The 21838-nt window shown below is 39.8% G+C and overlaps 1 protein-coding gene and 1 pseudogene across 1 annotated transcript in view; one reads left to right on the top strand and one right to left on the bottom strand.

Moving 5' to 3' along the window:
- CCL22 (C-C motif chemokine ligand 22) overlaps positions 1-19344 on the bottom strand; it is a 28750-nt gene extending 9406 nt beyond the window's left edge. Inside the window, exon 1 of the mRNA XM_072967436.1 lies at positions 19142-19344. The gene's annotated coding sequence lies outside the window, so the exon portion shown is untranslated. The remainder of the gene's footprint in view (positions 1-19141) is intronic.
- Positions 19345-20814: 1470 nt separating this feature from the next.
- LOC116281904 (pancreatic progenitor cell differentiation and proliferation factor pseudogene) lies at positions 20815-21209 on the top strand (annotated as a pseudogene).
- Positions 21210-21838: the final 629 nt, after the last annotated feature.

Below are 21838 nucleotides of genomic sequence, written 5' to 3'. Positions count from 1 at the left end.
CTTCCTCTTGACTTTGCTGTGAACCTAAAACTGCTCTAAAAAAATTAAGCCTTTGGGGAGAAAAATAAAGGGTGCTACCCAGAAACTAATCATGCCTCTAGTCCTGACTTCCAGTTTACAAGAAATACAGGGGCTAGAGAGGAAGATGAATGACCCCACGAGAAAACAGACAACCGCAGAAGGTGGGGCCTTCCAGACCTCCCACACGGCAACTATCCCAGGATCAACAAATAGTCAATGTTGCTTGTTTTTTTTAAAGATGTAGATTAGGGACATTTAAGATTAAAAGAGATTTAAAAGACATAACAGCAAATTATGGGCAATATATGTAGACTTTGACTGAATCCTAGTTTTAAAAAACAGCTATAGGAGACCTTTTGGGGAATTTAAATATTAAATTATATTAGGGCTTTATTGTTTATTTCTTTAGGTATAATATTCTTCAAAGGTATGTAGGAGAATGTCCTTGTTTTAAGAGATGCACCTGAAGTATTTAGGGGTGAAGTTCATGATGATCCTACTTTCAAAGCATTCAGGTTCAGGGGGAAAAATACATATGTGTGTGTGTGTCTATATATAGATGTGTGTGTATGTAGACACGGATATAATGTGTATGCATATGCATGTATGCATTGTGTATATACTTGTATGTATTGCATACATGTATATGTATGTGCATGTGTGTACATGTGTATGTGAGTGCATGCGTGCTGTATACATGTGCGTGTATGTATGCACCACTGTATAGTGTGCACTGATGTACATGTATGTGAATGTGTGTGTGTAGGTGCATATTACATCCCAGAGAGAGACAGGGAGAGACAAAGCAAACATGGCAGGATGTTAACAATGTTGCAGCGAGGTGGTGGATATGCTGTTTTCTTTCCTGAACATTTAAAATGTTTCATAACATGGAATAAAGACAGTCTCTTCAGCAAATGGTGTTGGGAAAACTGGACAGCAGCATGTAAATCAGTGAAGCTAGAACACTCCCTTACACCATATACAAAAATCAACTCAAAATGGATCAAAGACTTAAACATAAGACAAGATACACTAAACCTCCTAGAGGAAAACATAGGCTAAACATTATCTGACATACATTTCAAAAATTTTCTCCTAGAAGAAATAAAAGCAAAAATAAACAAATGGGACCTAATGAAACTTACAAGCTTCTGCACAGCAAAGGAAACCAGAAGTAAAACAAGAAGAAAACCTACGGAATGGGAGAAAATTTTTGCAAATGAAACTGACAAAGGCTTGATCTCCAGAATATATAAGCAGCTCATACGACTCAATAAGAAAAAAATAAACAACCCAATCCAAAAATGGGCAGAAGACCTAAACAAGCAATTCTCCAAGGAAGACATACGAATGATCAAAAGGCACATGAAAAAATGCTCAATATCACTAATTATCAGAGAAATGCAAATCAAAACTACAATGAGGTATCACCTCACACCAGTCAGAATGGCCATCATTCAAAAGTCCACAAATGACAAATGCTGGAGAGGCTGTGGAGAAAGGGGAACCCTCCTACACTGCTGGTGGGAATGCAGTTTGGTGCAGCCACTATGGAAAACAGTGCGGAGATTCCTCAAAAACTAGGAATAGACTTACCATATGACCCAGGAATCCCACTCCTGGGCTTGTATCCAGAAGGAAATCTACTTCAGGATGACACCTGCACCCCAATGTTCATAGCAGCACTATTTACAACAGCCAAAACATGGAAACAGCCTAAATGTCCATCAACAGGTGACTGGATAAAGAAGATGTGGTATATTATACAAGGGAATACTACTCAGCCATAAAAACCGACAACATAATGCCATTTGCAGCAACATGTATGCTCCTGGAGAATGTCATTCTAAGTGAAGTAAGCCAGAAAGAGAAAGAAAAATATCATCTGAGATCGCTCATATGTGGAATCTAAAAAACAAAAACAAACAAACAAACAAAAACAAAGCGTAAATACAGGACAGAAATAGACTCATAGATAGAGAATACAGACTTGTGGTTGCCAGGGGGGTGGAGGGTGGGAAGAGATAGACTGGGATTTCAAAATTGTAGAATAGATAAACAAGATCATACCATATAGCACAGGGAAATATACACAAAATGTTATGATAACTCACAGAGAAAAAAATGTGACAATGAGTGTGTATATGTCCATGAATAACTGAAAAATTGTGCTGAACACTGGAATTTGACACAACATTGTAAAATGATTATAAATCAATAAAAATGTTAAAAAAAATAAAAAAAATAAAATGTTTCAAAACAAAAACAGGAAAAGAAGAAATATTTTTAAAATGTGGAAGTCATCTTGTGGAAAATGGGCTGTCACCAGAGGACTGTGAGTGAGAGACAGAGAACTGGTCTGACGGCTCTTCACCTGAACTTGGGGTTTTCTTACATGGGGCCCTCATGGAGGCCCCCTAGGGGGTGGGCTCAGGGGCTCCCCCCTGGAGAGCACCTGCATCCCCAGGGACTCGGCAGGGCCCCAAGCCCTTCCTGCTGGCTTAGCCTCTGCTACCCTTCACCCCTTTCCCTGGGGCTTGGGAAGAGGGTGAGCCACACCTGTGGTCGGTTAGCCTTTGCTCCCCCAGGGCCCTTGGTCTCCCTGGTGCAGGAGAAGAGGCAGGTACTGCGTTCAAGGATCCCTGAGTTCCCAGGCAGGGCTCAGGGGACCAGCTTTCAAAGGAAGGAAAGGGGAGTTTTTCTCAGGACTGAAGGGGAACCACCAGCAGTGGCTGATGCAGGGGATGTTTTCCCTCCTCGTCTCAGGAGGTTGATGCTGCCCCATCCTTCTCCTCCAACAATGCTGGCAATGCATGGGGACTTCCCAGGTCAAATTCTCTTTTCCCCAAACTTCCTTCTTCTTTTGTGTAAATTAATTTTTGTTTGTAAAATAATACATAAAGGTGGCAACAACCCGAATGTCCATCAGTGGATGAATGGATAAATAAAATGTGGTGTGTATGTGTGTCATGGAATATTATTCATCTTAAAAAGGAAGGAAATTCTGACACATGCCACAACATGGATGAACCCTGAGGATATTATGCTAAATGAAATAAGCCAGACACAAAAAGACAAATACTATATGACTCCTAGAGGTATCTATGAGTTACCTAGAGGTAGTCAAATTCACAGGGACAAAAGTAGAATGGTGGCTGCCAGGGGCTGGGGAAGGAGGGAATGGGAGTTAACTGTTTGATGGGAAAGAGCTTCACTTTGGGAAGGTGAAAAAGTTCTGGAGATGGAACGTGGTGAAGGGAGTGCAACGTTTGAGCGTACTCAATAAATGATGTAAATGGCCAAGCTCATGTTATGTATATATCATCTCTCTAAAAATACACATCATTGCCTATAAATAGTCATCTACACAAATGCATGGCTTATATCTGGAAAGATATACAATTAGTCACATTCATTGCCTCCAAGGAGGGAAACAGGGCAGAGGATGGGAACAGCTGCTCAGAGGAGGGAGACTTACTTTCCACCAAATACCCTTTTGCATGTAAATTAATGCAGCAAAAAAAAAAGAGCAGATTGAAAAGTAACTCTGACCTCCCCACCACACTTCCTTTCCCTTCCTTAGAGGCCAACAAGGCTTAATGTTTCTTGTTTGTTCTTCAGAAGGTCTGTCCATGCGCCAGCACATATATAAAGGTATTCCTTTGAAAGAGATGGGAGAAAGGAAGGAAGAAGGAAGGGAAGGAGGGTGGGAAGGAAGGCAGCTTTTAGTAAATACAAAAATTTTTACTGTTTTGTATCTGGCCTTTTTAACCTAGAATGCATCTTGGAAAAGCCCCATCAGTAATCCAGATGGGCCTTGTTCTTTCCAGTGGCTCTGGTTTTCCACTGTACAGATCTGCCAAAACACATATAGCTGGTCCCTTTATTGATGGACGTTTTGGGTTTTCCCAGTCTTTTGTATCTACATTAAAATGCCAAAATAACCTTCCTTGAACATACTAACATAGGGGAATGCATCTGGTAGATAAATTCCTAGAAGTAGAGGGCCTGGGCTTTTGCTTCTACTGAGACGCAAAGAGAAAGGCCCTACCCTGAACAGCTAACTCAGAGCTTCCTCTTTTCAGCAAAGGTGGGGGGGGCTCCATATGGGGCTGTGAAGATTACTCCAGGCTCCTGATTTCTGAGCAGCTGGGAGCCCCAAAGCTTTCTAGGAGGCATCCCACCACCCCTCTACTTGGCTGAGAGGTCAACACACCAGTTTGTCCCACAAACTGAAAGGAAGGATAAGCACATTTATCTAAGGTTCTGGGGCAGCAGGCTGGTTGGTCAAGAGCCTGACCAGGAGGCAGCTGTGTCCAGACCACCTTTTATGCCACAAGTAGACTTTGAGGCAAGTGGGAAATTCTGAAAGGGAGAGAGAGAAAGGTGGGGAGGAAGGAGTAAAAGACTTTAGGACTAACTGGCCACGATGACAACCACTACAGTAATAATAATACAGAAGAGGAGGAGACAAGGAGGAGGAGAAGGCAGCCAGTTGGTACTTACTGAGTGCCAGGGTGCCAGCTGCAATGCGTCTTGTATTTTACACTCACTATTTCATCACCTCCCCACAGTAACACTTAGAAGAGGCCACCATCATTATCCACATTTCTCAGATAAGGAGACTGAGACTTAAATTCACACTTAGATTCCATAGCCAGTGGTGGGGCCCAAAACTGCACTCTGTCCGATGCCAGAGCCTGGGTGCACCCCTCACTGCTGTGGCCATGGTCAGTTTAGGAATAGAGGCACTTATTCCACTGAGAGTAACAAGCCCCATTAGATGGACTCAGTTAGACAGACTGAGAGTCCCTCTCAGGAGGGTGCAGCCTGAGTTACCCTAATTCCCCTCAGATGAGAAGCCAAGGCTCAGAGAATGGAAGCCATCTTCTGGGGCCACTCTGGGGAGTCTGGATTTGCTCCTGGGTTTTTTATTTTTCTTTTTTAATCGAGATATAACTCACATACTATGCAATTCACCTTTTTAAAGGGTATATATAATTCAGAGCTTTTTAATATATTCACAAGGTGTGTAATCATCTCCACCATCTAATTTCAAAACATTTTCATCACCCCAAAAGGAAACACAGGCCCCATTAGCAGTCACTCTCCATTTTCCCTTCTCCTCAACCCCTGGCAACCAGTAGAATACTTTCTGTCTCTATCAGTTTGCCTTTTGTGGACATTTCATATAAGTGGAATCATTCAGTACGTGACATTTTGTGTCTGTCTTTCATTTAGCCTAAGTTTTCCAATTTCATCCATGTTGTGGCATGTATCAGTACTTCAGTCTTTGTCACAGCTGAATAATATTTCCTTATGGACATACCATATTCTGTTTATCCATTCATCCATTGATGGCCATTTCAGTTGTTTCTACTTTTTGGCTGTTATGAATAATGCTGCTATAAACATTGGTGTAGAGATTTCTGTGTGAACATATGTTTTTAACTCTTATGGGTATACAAGTAGGAACAGAACTGTAGGGTCATACGGTAATTCTATGTTTAACTTTTTGAGGACCTGCCAGAGTGATTCCAAGGAGGATCTACCATTTTACATTCCCACCAGCAATGTTATGAGGCTTCCAGTTTTTTCATCTTCTTGTCAACTCTTGTTGTTGTCTGCCCTTTTGGTTAGAGCCATCCCAGTGGGTGTGAAGAGGTATATGTCATTGTGGGTTTGATTCACATTTTCCTCATGACTAATGATGTTGAGCATCTTATCATGTGCATGTTGTCATTTGTATCTCTTCTTTAGAAAAATGTCTATTTATGTCCTTTGCACATTTTAAAATTGGATTGCTTGTCCTCTTGCTGAGTTGTAACAGTTCTTTATATATCCTGACGTTAGATCTCATTTTCTCCTATTCTTTGGCTTGTCTTTTCACTTTATTGATAGTGTCCTTTGGAGCACAAAAGTTTTCATTTGATGACGTCCAATCTATCTATCATTTCTTTGGTTACTTGTGCTTTAGGTGTCATATCTAGGAAACTACTGCCTAATCCAAGGGCATGAAGACATATCCTTAGGTTTTCTTCTAAGAGTTTTATAGTTTTAGCTCTTACATTTCAGTCTTTGATTCATTTGGGGTTAATTTCTGCCTATGATGTGAGGTAGAGGTTCAACTTCACTCTTTTGCATGTGGCTATTCAGCCCCAGCACTATGTGCTGAAAAGACTCTTCTTTCTCCATTGAATGGTCTTGGCACCTGTGTCAAGAATCAACCATCCCTAAGTGAATGCTTTCACTTCTGGATTCTCAGTTCTATTCCATTGATCTTTATGTCTGTCTTTGTGCCAGTACTATATTGCCTTGATAACTGTACCTCACCATAATCCCCTCAGGTTCTTTCTTTTTTTAATTTATGAAATGAAATCTTTCAACCATACAGAAAATTTTTTAAAATCTGGGAACCCACATCCTAGACTTAACAGCAGTTGATATTTTGCTGTGTTTTGGTTCCTATCTTTTTTTTTCCATTAACAAGTAAAACATTTTAGATACAACCAAAGCGACCTTACTCCTACACCCACCTATTCCCTCTCCCTCTGTCTTCATGGGTAACCACAAAACCACCACTCTGAAGCTGCTGGGGGTCCTTCCCAAGGGTGTCAATACCCTTTTGTAGCCTTTTAAATATAATATTGTATTATTTTTCTGGGTCTTAATGTTTTACATAAGTAGCATCATACTGAATGTAACCTATTACAACTTGCTTATTTAACTCAAGTTTATGTTGGTAAGATTTTTTTTCCATGTTGATCCATGTAGATCTAGTACATTCACTTTCATTGTTGTGTACAGCACATTCTATTTTGAACTAATCTATTGTTTATTTATCCATTCCCCTGGCAGTGGACATTTAGGTTGTTTCCAGATGCTCACCATTACCGAGAGTTCTGTAATGAATAGACACCCTTGCCGGTGTCTTCCTGTTCCCTTCATCTTTTTGCTCACCTTTCTGCTCTAAGCTAGGTTCCCCCCTGAGGACATGATTCCCCTGCAGCCTTCTTAGCAGTGGCTGTTCTCACCCTGAGAGCTGTCAAACCAGGGGCTGGGATGGAATAGGCATCCTCCTTGCTCCTCATCGCTACTTCCAAATCAGCCATTCTTTTCTCTTCTCCCTAAAACCCTGCGATTCTTTGACATGCATGTCAGCAGACTTCCCATCCATTACCCACCCCTTGTTTCACCCATGTACACCCCCAGGCACTCTCCCTCCTTCATGGACAATTTTAGCTCCCAGCTCACAGTCATTCCCTCTAGCATGATCCTATCACAGTCACGGTGATTTCTATAACCAGCCTCTCAGTTCCATGACCTTCTCTGCTTCAATAAGCTTATCCTCCACCAACCTCAACCCCTCACTCCCAAGGTCACACCCTTGACCACATTATTACCAGTAACTGCACTTGCATAATCTTAACTTCACACACCCCACTCTCCAACTACCATCATCTAGCAGCCCAACTCATTACATTGAGTACCCAATTCCAACAGTGCTTCCACTGCAACCAAACTGATCCTGTCCTTTTTCCCTGTCCCTTGCTCCCCCTCAGGTCCTTGCTTCTCTCCTTACTCAACCCCACTTCCTTGGTCTTTCATTACAAGCATCATTTACCTATACCTTCAACTCTTTTGTCCAAATAACTCCAACTCTCACTCTTACAACCTCCTGACAAAACCAGGACTAGGGGGAAACCCAGTTCTCCAGTCACAGCGCCTGCACCAGTGCAGCTGAACACGGCTGGAAAGAAGTATCCAGTCATGCTAACTGAAACTTTAAGATCACTGGTGTCTTGTAGTCCTTCCACAGTGCCCAAAAGTCCTGCTACATTTTCCCAGCTTTTTCGCTTTTCCACTCACTCTCCTAGACTATTTCATTCTTTCTTCTCTCCACTCAAAGCTTCAACCCCTCCTCCGTGATCCTTCACTCTCAACTGATGACCTTGATTCCTATTTCCCTGAGAAAAGAAAAGTTATCAGAAGAGCACACCCACCTGCAACTACTGCAGCTACCCACGGACATGCATCTTCCTTGCTCTGACTAATCCCCTCTCCTACTCAAGGACATTACTCCTCAATTCCCCATTTCTTTCCTGCATCATCAGTTTCCCCCTCTCTACTGTATCATTCTCATCTACATGCAACATACCATTATTTACCCCATCCTGAGAAAACAGTACCTTGACCTCACATCTGCCTCCAAATACTGCACTTTTATAATAAAACTCAAAAGAATAGTCTATACTTGCTCTATCCAATTTCCCTTGTCCTAGTCTCTCCACTCCCATTCTGATTCCAAAGATTCCTTTGGAATTCTTTCTCATGACAGATTCATGAGAAGAAGATCTACTTCAGTGAGGGGAGGAGAAGATGAAACTCTGGAGCACACAGTTTTTCAAAGGTGTTGACAGAGACTTAAGAAAATATTTCTGGTTTATTTAGGATGGAGAAATTGTTAAACACATGAAGGATATAAAATGCTTCTGTGGTTTAAAAAAACTGTTGGAATCAGGTAAACTAACATGTATTAGATAATGGAATACTAGATACTATAACAAACAAACCCCAAATTATGTAATGGCTCAGACAAGATAGAAGTTGACTTCTCACCACATAAAGTCCAAAATGGGTGTTCCTGATTAATGGGTAACTCTTCTCAAAGTGATATTCAGGGATCCAGGCTCCTTCCATCTGTGACTCTACCACTGATAACATATTACCATGCTCATCTGTATGACGCCAAGGAAGGGAAAACAGGGCAAGGCATGAAGCATGGGAGGCTTTTATGGTCTAGGTTTGGAAGTTGGAGGGCATCAGCTCTGCTCACATTCCACTGAGCAGAATTCAGACAAATAGCCTCACTTCACTGGAAGGAAGGCTGAGAAACTCTCTAGCTGAGTGTCCAAGAAGAAGAGGAAACAGGCTCGATGAAGAGCCAGCTAGCCTTTGCAAATAATGGAAGTCCTCCAAGGACTTCTAGTGACCAGCCAAGGAGATGATTCATCATCTAGCACCCTATCCTGAATGAGGAGCTTGCTCTGGCCTGGATTTAGGGAGCAAGTTCCATTATAAAACCACAATTCCTTTTTTTTCTGGAAAGAAATCCCTTAGAAAATCCATTAGCTTGTTAGTTAGAAAAGCAAACAATTCAAACATTTCAATTATCTCTTCTGCCATTTGATATGTTTTGTGGGTTTCCAATTTGGTTTTTCAGTGTTCCTTAAAAACAAGAGGTACCTTAAATCCTTAGGGTGTGACTAGTGTGGCTATACCCTAACAGTGGGAGTCTGGCATGGTTCCACTGCCTCATGCTCCTGAGGCTTAGGCTCCCATGCTGTGAAATGGGGATTAGTAATGCTCGACACTATCAGCTTGTTGGAGGATCAAAGACTTGTTCATTCTTCGCCCAAATGATTCTCACACCAGCCCTTTGGAGTTAAAAGTGCATGAATGGCCACTGCTTATTTCACAGATGGGGAAAGTCTAAGCTGAAGAGATGACATGCCTGGCACAGGGAAACCCCAAAGCACAGTCCCCAGACAAGAGGTGGTGGCTGAAACTATGAGAGGAGATGACATCAGAAGAGGGAAGCAGAAAAGGGCGAGGAATGGTATGGAAGGAGGAGTGAAGAAAACCAATGAAAGTACATCCCCAAGCCCAGGGTTCTTTCCATAGTGCCTCCTATCTCTCATTTTCTTGTGATTTGTTTTCCCTGATGCCTGGTGATCTGGTAACAGAGAGAGGATTACAGAGAAGTGGAGGGGGCACTAAGGGCAGCTGGAATCCCCAGAAGCCTTCAGGTAGGAGGATGACCTAGATTAATATTGCTCCTGCGGCCATCAGCTGCCTGTTTGAGGAAAAGCTCCTCCAGAACCAACTGTGAGAATGCAACCCTTTGCATTCTTTTATTCTGAGCCCCAGGCAGTCACTGCCCCAGGGATGCTGTATCTGCTGCATGTGTCTGTACCTCTTATCTGGAAAGGGAGAATGGCTTTTGAAAAATAAGTGACAAAATGATAACAATGAATTGGAGTGATAGGGATACAGGAATTCCTCAAACAATTTTTGCAAGATTGCTGTTAAGTCTGAAATTACTTCAAAGCAAAAAGTAAAAAAATAAATCAGAAGATTATCAGCACCTAGAAGCCCCCTCATGACCTCTTCCAAACACTTCCCAACCAAGGAAAGCCACCATTCTGACTCCTAATATCTAGACCGTATTTTCCTATTTGAATCATGTATAAAGTATTCTTTTGTGTCTAACTTCTTTTATTCAACATTGTGTTAATAAGATTCAGCCATGTTGTTACTTTTTTTTTTAGTTCATTCATTCTCAATCATTTACAGTGTTCCACTGTAAGAATTTATCATATAGTCATTCCAGATTGATGGAGAAGCTCGGAAAACCCTCCCCCACAAACAATGATAAAACTGTGCAAAGTGGACAAAAGTGACCATTTGAAAATTGAAAATTTATCAGAATCATATATGGTAGGCAGAATAATGGCCTCCCAAACATGTCTATGCCCTAATCCCTGGAACTTCTGAATATGTTGTTACACGGCAAAGGGGAATGAAGGCTGCAGATGAAATGAAGCTTGTTAGTCAGCTGACCATAAGATAAAGAGATGATCCTGAGTTATCTGAGTGGGCCCAGTGTAATCACAATGGTTCCCTAAATGTGGAAGAGGGAGACAGTGTAAGAAAGACTGGATTGGCCATTCCTGGCTTTGAAGATGGAAGGGGACCACATGCCACAGAATGCAGACAGCCTCCAGAAGCTGGAAAAAGCAAAGAAATGGATTCTCCTCTAGAGCCTCCAGAAGGAAGGCAGCCCTGTTGATACTCTGATTTTAATGAGGCCCATTTTATGTTTCTGACCCACAGAACTATAAGATAATATATATTTGTAACTCTAAGCCACTAAATTTGTGCTAATCTGTTATAGCAGCAATAGAAAACCAATATAACATACAAGAAATTGAAAAATATTTACTCAATAAAATCTACTGAACCCTAGTAAGAAGAGTATGAGTCTGTGGTGTTTAGCCTGAGGCTGCACCCTTATTTCTCCTCCCCTCAGCCTCATGTTATAGAAGGTCTATCAAAGTGGTGCAAAGGGATGACTTTATTTGGATCGGAGTGCAGAAAATTTCATGCCCAGAGGCATTATCAAAAACAACAATAATCTCAGTGCCATACAATCAGAGAGGCAAATATCAAAGATAGTCTGAGGTCTCAATACCGGTTGGGAAAAGCAAACAGACCAGCCAGAAGTTTAACAGGCAGGTCTGGGAATGAGACGGCCCAAGTTCTCCTCAGTAAGATCTACTTTTCTCTGATAGTCTGGTAGGCTGTGAAAGGCTGCACAGATCTCAGGAGATATTGGAGAAGGTCCTAATGAGCTACTCAGCATGAGCTTAATATTTGACTTTGAAAACACAGGAATCAAAATCTGGAATAGACCTGTAAACTAGCTGCACCCTGAATATATACCCCAAAACACAAACAGATCATTCAGCAAAGGAGGGAAGCCTTACTAGTCAAAAGTATTTAAGCATAACTTCTGACCAGTCACTGGCCAACCATCAAGGAGTGCTGACCCAGAGGCCATCCCTAGTACCATGTTTAAGAATAAAAAACAAGAATAAAAAAATAACTGAGCAGAGACATCAGCAGCCACATGCTGTGGGGGAAACAGAATCCACAGAATTCCTCCAGACAAGTCACCAAACAAAGAAACAAACTAAAAACAAACAAACAAAAAAACAAAAAACAACAGCCCCAGTGGTGGTGAAGAGATAAAACAATCCAGAGTTGCTACAATATATGACCTAAAATGGCGAGCTATCAACAAAAAAATACAAGACAGGCAAAGAAACCCCAAAAACTGTGACTCGTACATAAGAAACAAAACAGTCAACAGAAACTGTCTTTTGGGGAATCCAAATGTTAGACTTAGAAGACAAAGTCTTCAAAACAGCTATTATAAATGTATGCAAAGAACTAAAAGAGACCATGTTTAAAGAATTCAGGTATGATGACAATGACTCCTCAAGTAGAAAACAATAATGAAGACACAGAAATTATTTTTTTAAAAAAGAAGCAGAAGAACCAGTGGGATCTGAAAAATGCAATAACTGAAACGAAAACTTCACTAGATGGGCTCAAAATCAAGTTTGAGCTGGCAGTATAATCAGTGAACTTGAGAATAGATCAAAGTTATCCAATTTGAATAATGCCAAAAAAGAATGAAGAAAAAGGAAGTTTCAGAAGCCTGTAGGACATGATCCATAGCAGCAACACACGTTCAAATGGAGTCTCAGAAAGAAAGGAGAGAAAGCAGGTAACACATTTGAAGAAAAAATGACTAAAATCTTCCGAAGCTTGAGGAAAACATTAATCTACATATCCTAGAAGTTCAACCAACTGAAGTACGATAGACCAAAAAGAGATCTCTACGTCAACACATCTAATAATTAAACTGCTGAAAGACAAAAACAAAGAGAAAAACTTAGAAAAAATATCCATCACATACACAGGAATGACAGTAAGATTAACATGTGATGTATTGTCAAAGAAACAAAGGCAAACCACTAAAAAAAAAACAACCTAGGAATTGAAGGAAACTACCTCAATATAATAAAGGCCATATATTAAAAACACACAGCTAACATCATACCCAGTAGTAAAAGACTGGAAGCTTTTCTTCTATGATCAAGAACAAAACAAAGATGCCTGCTTTCACCACTTCTATTCAACATAGTATTAGATGTCCAACCCAGAGAAATTAGAAAAGAAAAAGAAAGAAAGGGTTTCCAAAGTGGAAAGGGAGAGGTAAAATTATCTCTGTTCACAGATAACATGATCTTATGTGTAAGAAAACCCTAAAGATTCCACAGAACAACTAACAGTAATTTCAGCAAAGTTGTAGGATACAAAATCAATACACAAAAACCAGTTGCATTTCTATATCCTAACAATGAACAAACTAAAAAGGAAATTAAGAGAGCAATTTCATTTACAATAGCATCAAAAAGAATAAAATACTTAGCAGTAAACTTAACTAAGGAGGCAAAAGATTTGTGCAACGAAAACTACAAAACATTGCTGAAAGAGATTAAAGAAGACACAAGTAAATGGAAAGGCACCCATGTCCATGGACTGGAAGAATTAATACTGTTAAGATGTCAGTATGATCCCCAATAGCTACAGCTATTTCTTTTCAGAAATAGAAAATTTTTTTCTAAAATTCATTTCAAATCTCAAAAAAGCCTGAATAATCAACACCATTTTGAGAAAGAATAAAGTTGGAACTTTCACACACTTTACTTCCAAAACTAGCACAACAGTTAATTAGTGGAAGCAACCCAAGTGTCTGGTGACAGAAGACTGGATAAACAAAATGTGGTATGTACATAAAATGGAACATTTTTAGCCTTAAAAAGGGATGAATCTCTGACATGTGCTACAACATGGATGAATCTTGAAGACATGATACTAAGTGAAATAAGCCAGTCACAAAAAGGCAAATACTGTATAATTCCATTTATATGAGTTAGCTAGAGTAGTCAAATTCATAGAGCCACTCAAAGTAAAATGGTGGTTGCCAGGGACTGGAAGAAAGGGAAGAATAGGATATTAATGTTTAATGAACATAGAGTTTCAGTTCTGCAAGACGAAAAATTTCTAGAGATTGTTTACACAACAACGTGAATATACTTAACACTACTGAAATGTATACTTAGATACAGTTAAGACAGTGAATTTTATATTATGGATTTCTTATGACAATTTTTTTTCCAAGGGGGATAATTACGGTTTTTTTTTTTAATGGAGGTACTGGGAATTGAAACCAGGACCTCAGGCATGCTAAGCATGCACTCTACCACTAAGCTATACCTTCTCTCTTATGACAGTTTTTAAAAATGAGGAACAGAAGGCAATGGGATGGCATATTCAAAGTGCTAAAGGAAACTGTCATCCAAGAATTCTTTATTCAACAAAATTATCCTAAAGGTTGTTTCCAGGTAAACAAACACAAAGAATTTGTTGCTAGTAGACCTGCCTTACAAGACATTCTAAAGGAAGTTCTTCAGGATGAAAGGAAGTGGCACCAGATGGTCACTTGAATTTACACAAGGAAATAAAGATCTCTGGTAATAAAGTGACAAATTAGATTATTGGTAAAGGTAATAAAATAGATCACCATATGTGGGAGCCCATGATTGGGTTAACAAATTGTAACAGACCCCAGCCGCTTATCTCCTTAAAGAAGAGCAAATGTTCTTAGTAACTGCCTTGCTTGCATAGTTGAGGTTTTAGACAGCACCCTGCTCCTTGCAAAGCAAGGACCCAGGCCCTCGGCTATAAACGCTGGGCGTGCCTGCTGTTAGACAGTCTTGTATCCCCAAAGCAAGGAACTGGCTGGGCTGGTGGTCTGCTTTAACATATCTATAAGAATGTATCTTGTTCCCCTCTTCCCATGACTTCCCTAAAGGTAAACCGCAGGCCCACAAAGGAACAAGTCTTAGGCTGGAATGGTAAACAAGTTATAAAAAGCTGCAGACTCAGACGTGAGAAGGCTGGTTAGCCAATGACGGGTAACACCCCCAGAGGGGGGCAACCTAAGACAGGCACAGCCCCCCGAGTCCAAGAAAAATGTTAAGCAGCTGCTTCTCAGACGGTCTGCCCCGACAAGCTGTAAGGCTCGAGGATGTCAACATGAACATGACTTACCAAAACATAAAGGGTCTTCTGACCTTGAGCCAGACTCTACAATCTAGATCCCACTCTGTCTTTCCCTAAATTCCTGCATTCCATCATACAACTGCCAATGATTTCTCCTTTGACTGTACACAGTAAATGTGGGGGCATTTGAGAGGTTTGTGGAGCTGGCTCCTGACTCCCTCTCGCTCTCTTGCCTTTTCCACAGTCTTGAGTAATTCATTCCGTTTCGGTGGGACTTCTGCTGGCCAGAACCCACAACTGGTGACAAACTCACAACCATAAAATACCATATATATAATTTCTCTTTTATTATCTTAACTGATTTAAAATTTAAAATTATATAAAACAATCAATGATAAAAGTGTACTGTTCAGCTTATGACATACAAAGAAGAGGGGAGGGACTGAAGCAAAGGTTTTGTGTATTATTGAAATTAAATTGATATTATTCCAAACTAGATTCTTCCAAATTAAGATGCTAATTATATTCCCCAGGGGAAATATTAAGAAATATAAATATACTTTAAAATATAGTAAAAGAAACAATGAGGGGAATAAAATGTTGCGAATATCTACTTGACACAAAAGAAGGTAATGATGGAGGGACAGTTGGGAAAAAAAGACAATATATATAGAAAACAAATAGAAAAATGACAGACATAACTTCTACCTTTTCAGTAATTACATTGAATGTAAATGGATTAAACTGTCCAATTAAAAGTAGAGTTTGAAGAATGGATTTTTAAAAACATGATCCCACTATATTGATGTCTACAAGAGACATACTTGAGAGCCAAATATGCATATAGGTTGAAAATAAAAGGATGAAAAAGATGTATCATGCAAATAGACATATAAATGCAAAAGAGAGCTATGGTACCTATATTAGTATCAGGTAAAATAGACTAAGAGTAAATTTGTTACTAACATCAAATAAGGATATTTTATAGTGATAAAAGGGTAAGTCAGGGAGACCACCATTATAAAATATTTATTCACCTAATAACAGTACCCCCAAAATACACAAAAAACAAACTGACAGAATCAAAGGGATAATTCAACAATAATAGAGACTTCAGTGCCCTATTTTCAATAATTAATATAAATAGGTAGAAGATCAATAAGAAAACAGAAGACATGAAAAACACTATAAAACAACTGGACCTTACAGGCATCTAGGGAAACACAATAACACACAGCAGACAACAACAGCAGAATACACATTCTTCTCAAATGTACACAAAACATTCTTCAGGATGTACCATAAGTTTGTAAAACAAGCCTCAATAATTTTTAAAAGACTGAAATGATCCAAAATGTGTTTTCCAACCACAACTGAATAAAATAACAGAAAAATTTTTGGAAATTCAGAAATACATGAAAATTAAACAACAAATTCCTGAAAACCAGTGAGTGAAAAAGAAATCACAGGGGAAATGAGAAAATAGTTTGAACTGGATGCAAACAAAACACTCAAAACTTAGGGGATACAGCTAAAACAGTGCATAGAGAGAAGTTTACAACCATAAATGCCTATATTTAAAAATGAGAATGATCTCAAATCAGTAACGTACACTTCCATCATGAGAAACTAATTTTTAAAAAAAGAGCAAAATAAATCCAAAGCAAGCTGCAGCAATGAAATAATATAAAGTGGAAATAAATAAATACTAGAAAAACAACAAAGAAAATCAATGGAACCAAAGGCTGGTTCTTTGAAACTATTAACAAAACTGACAAACCTTCAGCTAGACTGACCCAGGTGAAAAGAAAGGACATATATTAATAAAATTGGAATGAACGAGGAGATACGACTACCCAGAAAATACTATGAGCAGTTGTATAACAATTTAGATAACCTAGATGAAATGGACAAGTTCCTAGAAAGACACAAACTACCAACACTAAGAAAGAAATTGAAAGTCTGAACAGATAACAAGCAAAAAGATTGGATTAGTAATCAAAAAGTTTCCCACAAAGAAGAGGCCAGGCCCAGAAGGCTTCAGTGGTGAACTCTGACAAGAGTTTAAGAGAGACTTAATATCAATCCTTCTCAAACACTTAAAAAATAAGAGGGAATATTTCCCAACTTATTCTACTGAGATAGGCTGGGACTTGGGACCTGGGACCCTTTATTGAAGTGCTTGCACCTGGACAAATGCCTTCTCCAGCAACAGAACACAGAGAAATTATAAGGGACTAAAAACAACTGCATGCATGGGCAGTTAGGGCAAATTATGAACAATAAGATGCAAAAAGGCCAAAACCCAAGTGCCACTTATGAGGTGCCAGAAGCAAAAGCAAAGTACTGTGGCATGATTCCTGCACCCAACACCACCAAGGGGGTGGGAAGCCCAACTAAGCCACCCATCTGGCCTGACCCATGCTCAACCCATTTAAGGAATCAACCCACCCTCCTTGGAGAGCAAGCAAGGGCATCTGTTTCTTATTTTCGCTCCCTTGTGCTGCAGCGCAAGCCTCAGTAAAGCCTTGCCAGAATTTCTTATCTGACCTTTTATCAATTTCTATTGATTAAAGAGCCCAAGGACCTGGGTCGGGAACACTATGAGACCAATATTTCTCTGATACCAAAACCAGGAAAAGAGATCACAAAAGTAAACTAAGGGAAAAAACAAAAAAACAAAAAAGCCTAGGAAGACTAAGAAAAACAACATCCCTTTGTGACTCTAAATGCAAAAGTTCTTTAAAAAAAATTTTAGCAAACCAATTCCAGCAAAATATAGAAAGGATTAACTATGATCAAGTGGAATTTATCTCAGGAATACACGGCTAGTTTAACATACAAAAAAACAATCAATGCAATACACCATAGTAACAGAACAAAGGACAAAAGCACGATCATCTCAATAGACACAGAAAAAGAATTTGGCAAAATCCAACACCTTTTCATGATTTAAAAAAATACTCTGCAAATGAAAAAAACAAAGGAACTTTCTCGATTAATTAAGGGCATCTATGAAAAAAACACAGCTAATTCATACTTAATGGTGAACGACTGAATACTTCCCCTTTGAGATTCGGAACAAGACAAGGATTTCTGCTCTGGTCACTTTAATTCAGCGTTTTATTGGAGGTTCTAGCCAGGAAATTAGGCAACAAAGATTAATGAGCCATCACTTCCCAGAAGGGAATAAGTAAACTATCCCCATTTGCAGATGTCATGATCTTGCATACAGAAAATCCTAAGGGGACTACAAAAATACCAAAACAAACAAACAAAACCCTAGCAGAAACAGCAGTAGTACAGTTGATTGCAGAGCAGAAAATCAATAAAAATCATCTGAACTTCTATACACTTATGAACAATCCAAAAATGAACAATTTCATTTGTAACAGTATCAGTAAGAACAAAATACTTTGGAATGAAACAAACATGAACAGTGAAAATTATGTCATTGCCAAGAGTAAAAGAAATCTAAATAAACAGACATTCTGTGTCTAAAGACATTCTGTGTCATTATTTACAGAAAATTCTCTTCTATTTGATCAATAGATCTAACTCAATCTTATAAAAATCCAAGAAAGTCCTTTTTTCCACAGAGATTGATTAGCTTTTTCTAAAATTTATATTAAAAGACAAATGGCTTAGAATAACAAAAACAATCTTGAAAAAGAATAACAAAATTAGAGGACATAATTTCCCAATTTCAAAACTTAGTACATGAAAACGAATATATGTATGTTCACATATGACTGAAGCATTGTGCCATACACCAGAAATCGACACAACATTGTAAACTGACTATACTTCAATAAAAACATATACATACCAAAAAAAACTTACTATAAACTATAGTAATAAAGAGTGTGGACTGTAAATCTTAAAAAAAAAAAAAGCTATAAGGATATATTGCACAACATAGGGAATATAGCAAATGCATTATAACTCTAAATGATATATAATCTTTAAAATTGTAAATCACTATATTGTATATCTGTAACTTGTATCATGTTGTGTATCAACTATATGTCAATTAAAAAAAATTCTCAATAAAGAGTGTAGAACTGAATAAGGATGGACATATAGATCAATGTCAGAAGTGAAAGCCCAGAAATGAACACTTACATTTATAGTCCAATTATTTTCAAGAAAGGAACCAAGAGACAACTGGATACCTATATGCAAACGAATGAAGTTGGACCCCGTACATCACACTGTTCACAAAATTTAACTCAAAATGGTCAGAAACCTAAATGTAGAGTTAAAACTATAAATCTCTTAGGACAAAATCTTTGTGACCTTGGGTTAGGCAAGGGTTTTGTCACCAGAAAAGCCCACTGGGGTCCCAAGGGAAAGATACACTCTGGGTGATAAGATAGGGTCTAACTTCTTTTGTGCTAAGTCTAGTTTCACTTGCCTGTAGGGCGCCTTGTGTGGAGGCCTTGCACCTAGCACCGTGGATTAGTGTCCAGCGCAGAACTGCTGCACGCAACACCCGGACTTGGCGAGTCTTCTGGACAAACACTGAACTTCACACGTCAATTCAAGATGGCGGCAGCGGCCGTGTGCATGAGGCGGGAAGCCCCATAAAAAGACTAGCAAGACCTCTAGGCAGAGCCGCTGCTCTCCTCCCAGCACCAACCGGTTCGCCGGCTCAGAGCTTTATCTCACTTTTTGCCTCTAAAGCGGCTAACTTACACCTAGAATTCTATTGGTTCCCTGAGCTCACTTCTGATTGGTTACTTCCTTCACTTCTGATTGGTTATTACTCTCACTCCTGATTGGTTATTAATCTCACTTCTGATTGGTCCACTTTCCTAACTTCTGATTGGTCCATTTGTAGTACTTCATTTGCATGGAGCTCACTCCTGATTGGTCTATTGCTACAAAGCTTATTTCTGGTTGGTCAACTTCTGTTCTACTGTATTTGCATGTGATGTTGCAAAGTGTAAAACTGGCAGCCTATAAAAGGCCTGTGTAAACCTACGGATAGGGTCCAGAGCTTGAAGTGTTAAGTCCTTCCGGTCTGCTGGCGTAATAAAGTTGAGTTCTCCAACTCTTGAGTGCTGCTTGGTTTCTCGCCTAGGATCAAGGTTGCTGTCACAACGGAGCTGTAACCCGTTTTTCGGCAACACGCAGAGACTGCGCCTGCCACTGCGAACTGGTGGGTGAGCAGCACAGCTGGGCCTGCCCCCAACCCACAAGAACTCTGCCCTTTTCCATGGACAGGAGCCCTACGAAGCAGCCCCACCCACAGCCTGTGGGGGAGAGCTCCATGCTCTAGAGCAGAAGCTGGTATTTCATGCTTTGGTCAAGGAATCAAATTCCTTTGCTTCTGAATCAAATTCCTTTGCTTCTGAACCAGACTCAGTCTCATTCTATTGACTTGAACAACATGGAGCAGGAGGACCTTGTTGAGGCTCAGCTCATCAAAAGGGTCACTAATACAAGATAGACAAACATTAACGTCCTACAGTATAGCACCAAGAACTATGTTCAATATCTTGTAATAGCCTATAATGAAAAAGAATATGAAAAGGATATATATATACATGCATAACTGAATCATTATGCTATATACCAGAAATTAACACATTAACTGACCGTACTTCAATTAAAAAAATTTGAATGTGACAATGAATATATGTATGTTCATGTATAACTGAAAAATTGTGCCCTAAACTGGAAATTGACACATTATAAACTGACTATAAGTCAATAAAATGAAATTTAAATAAATAAATTTTAAAAATAAAATTTTTTTAAAGAGACAGTAACAGTTTCTTAGATACAAGAGCAAAAGCAAGTTTGTGAAATTAATAAACTGAAATTCATCAAAATATAAAACATTACAAGTCACCATGAAGACAATCTAATCACTAGAAGGAAATGTTTGCAAATACTGTATCTGCTTAAACATGTATGTCTAAAATACATAGGACACTTTAGTGCGTCGTGGAGCGGTCGCTTGCAGTCACCTTTGCAAATGGGCTCCATGGCCTAGCATCCGTGTCCCCTTCACCTGTGACTGTGCGCCGAGGCCTGTGAGGGGTCGCTGCCCAGGTTTCCAACCAGCCCACAAGCAAGGGCATGGCAACCATCCCCTCCAGCGGCTCGCTCGCTCGGGGCCACCCACAACTACTACCGGGGCCACCTGGGTTCCACTTGCAGTATCAACTGCTGCGGAGGTGCGGGGTAGCCCAGGAAAGCCATCCCCCACTGCCCAGGTCTCCCCAAGCTGGCCCATGACACTGGTGGGCTAGCTTCTTTTTCGGGAAGTCCACTCTCACATTCATTGCCACAGTGTTGGAGTCCCCAGAGCACTCGAAATTGCCCCAGGTCTCCACTTATACGACCACCTGTGACCTGGCTTGGGAAGCCATGGGGAAGCTGTAGCCTGGTGGCCAGCCTGGCAAAACCAACTCCAGGCCCCCATCCTGAGTGGCCGCCACCAGCTGCCAGGCTTCCTTCCAAGGCGCTAGGCTCATAAGAGCGTGGTCCCCACCCCACCAACCCCGCCCCCACCCTAAGCAGGCTACAGCCAGCGGAAACAGTTGGGTTCCTTTAATACCAAAATAGGAAAACACGAAAAAAGGAAATTGAGAGAACCACACCCTTTACTACCCAAGCCACACAAGAGCTTTCCTGACACCTCATAACCCTATGCCTTGCACCAGTAGAAAATAAACTCCAAGCAGCCATCAAAAAAATAAAATAAAATAAAATATATAGGACACTTTAATAGAATATGACTCAACAAAAAGACAAGTAATCCAATTTAAAAACAGGCAAAGTAACTGAATAGATATTTCACCAAAGAAGCTACATGAACATCCAACAAGCATATAAGATGTTCAGCATTGTTAATCATTAGAGAGATGCCCGCCACAATGAGATATCACTTCATACCACAAGAATGACTATAATCAAAAGAAGACAGATAATAACAAGCAAGGATGAAACTAGAATCCTCAATAAATTGGTGGAAATGTAAAGTTTGGCAGTGTCATAAGAAATTTTCTATATGACCCAGCAACTACACTCCTTGGAACATTTAACCAAGAGGGTAAGGAAAACATGTGTCCACACAAAAACTTGTGTATGAATATTCATA

Source organism: Vicugna pacos, chromosome 9 (assembly GCF_048564905.1).
Source record: "Vicugna pacos chromosome 9, VicPac4, whole genome shotgun sequence".
Classification (NCBI taxonomy): Eukaryota; Metazoa; Chordata; class Mammalia; order Artiodactyla; family Camelidae; genus Vicugna; species Vicugna pacos.
This window is presented reverse-complemented; position numbering and strand designations above follow the sequence as displayed.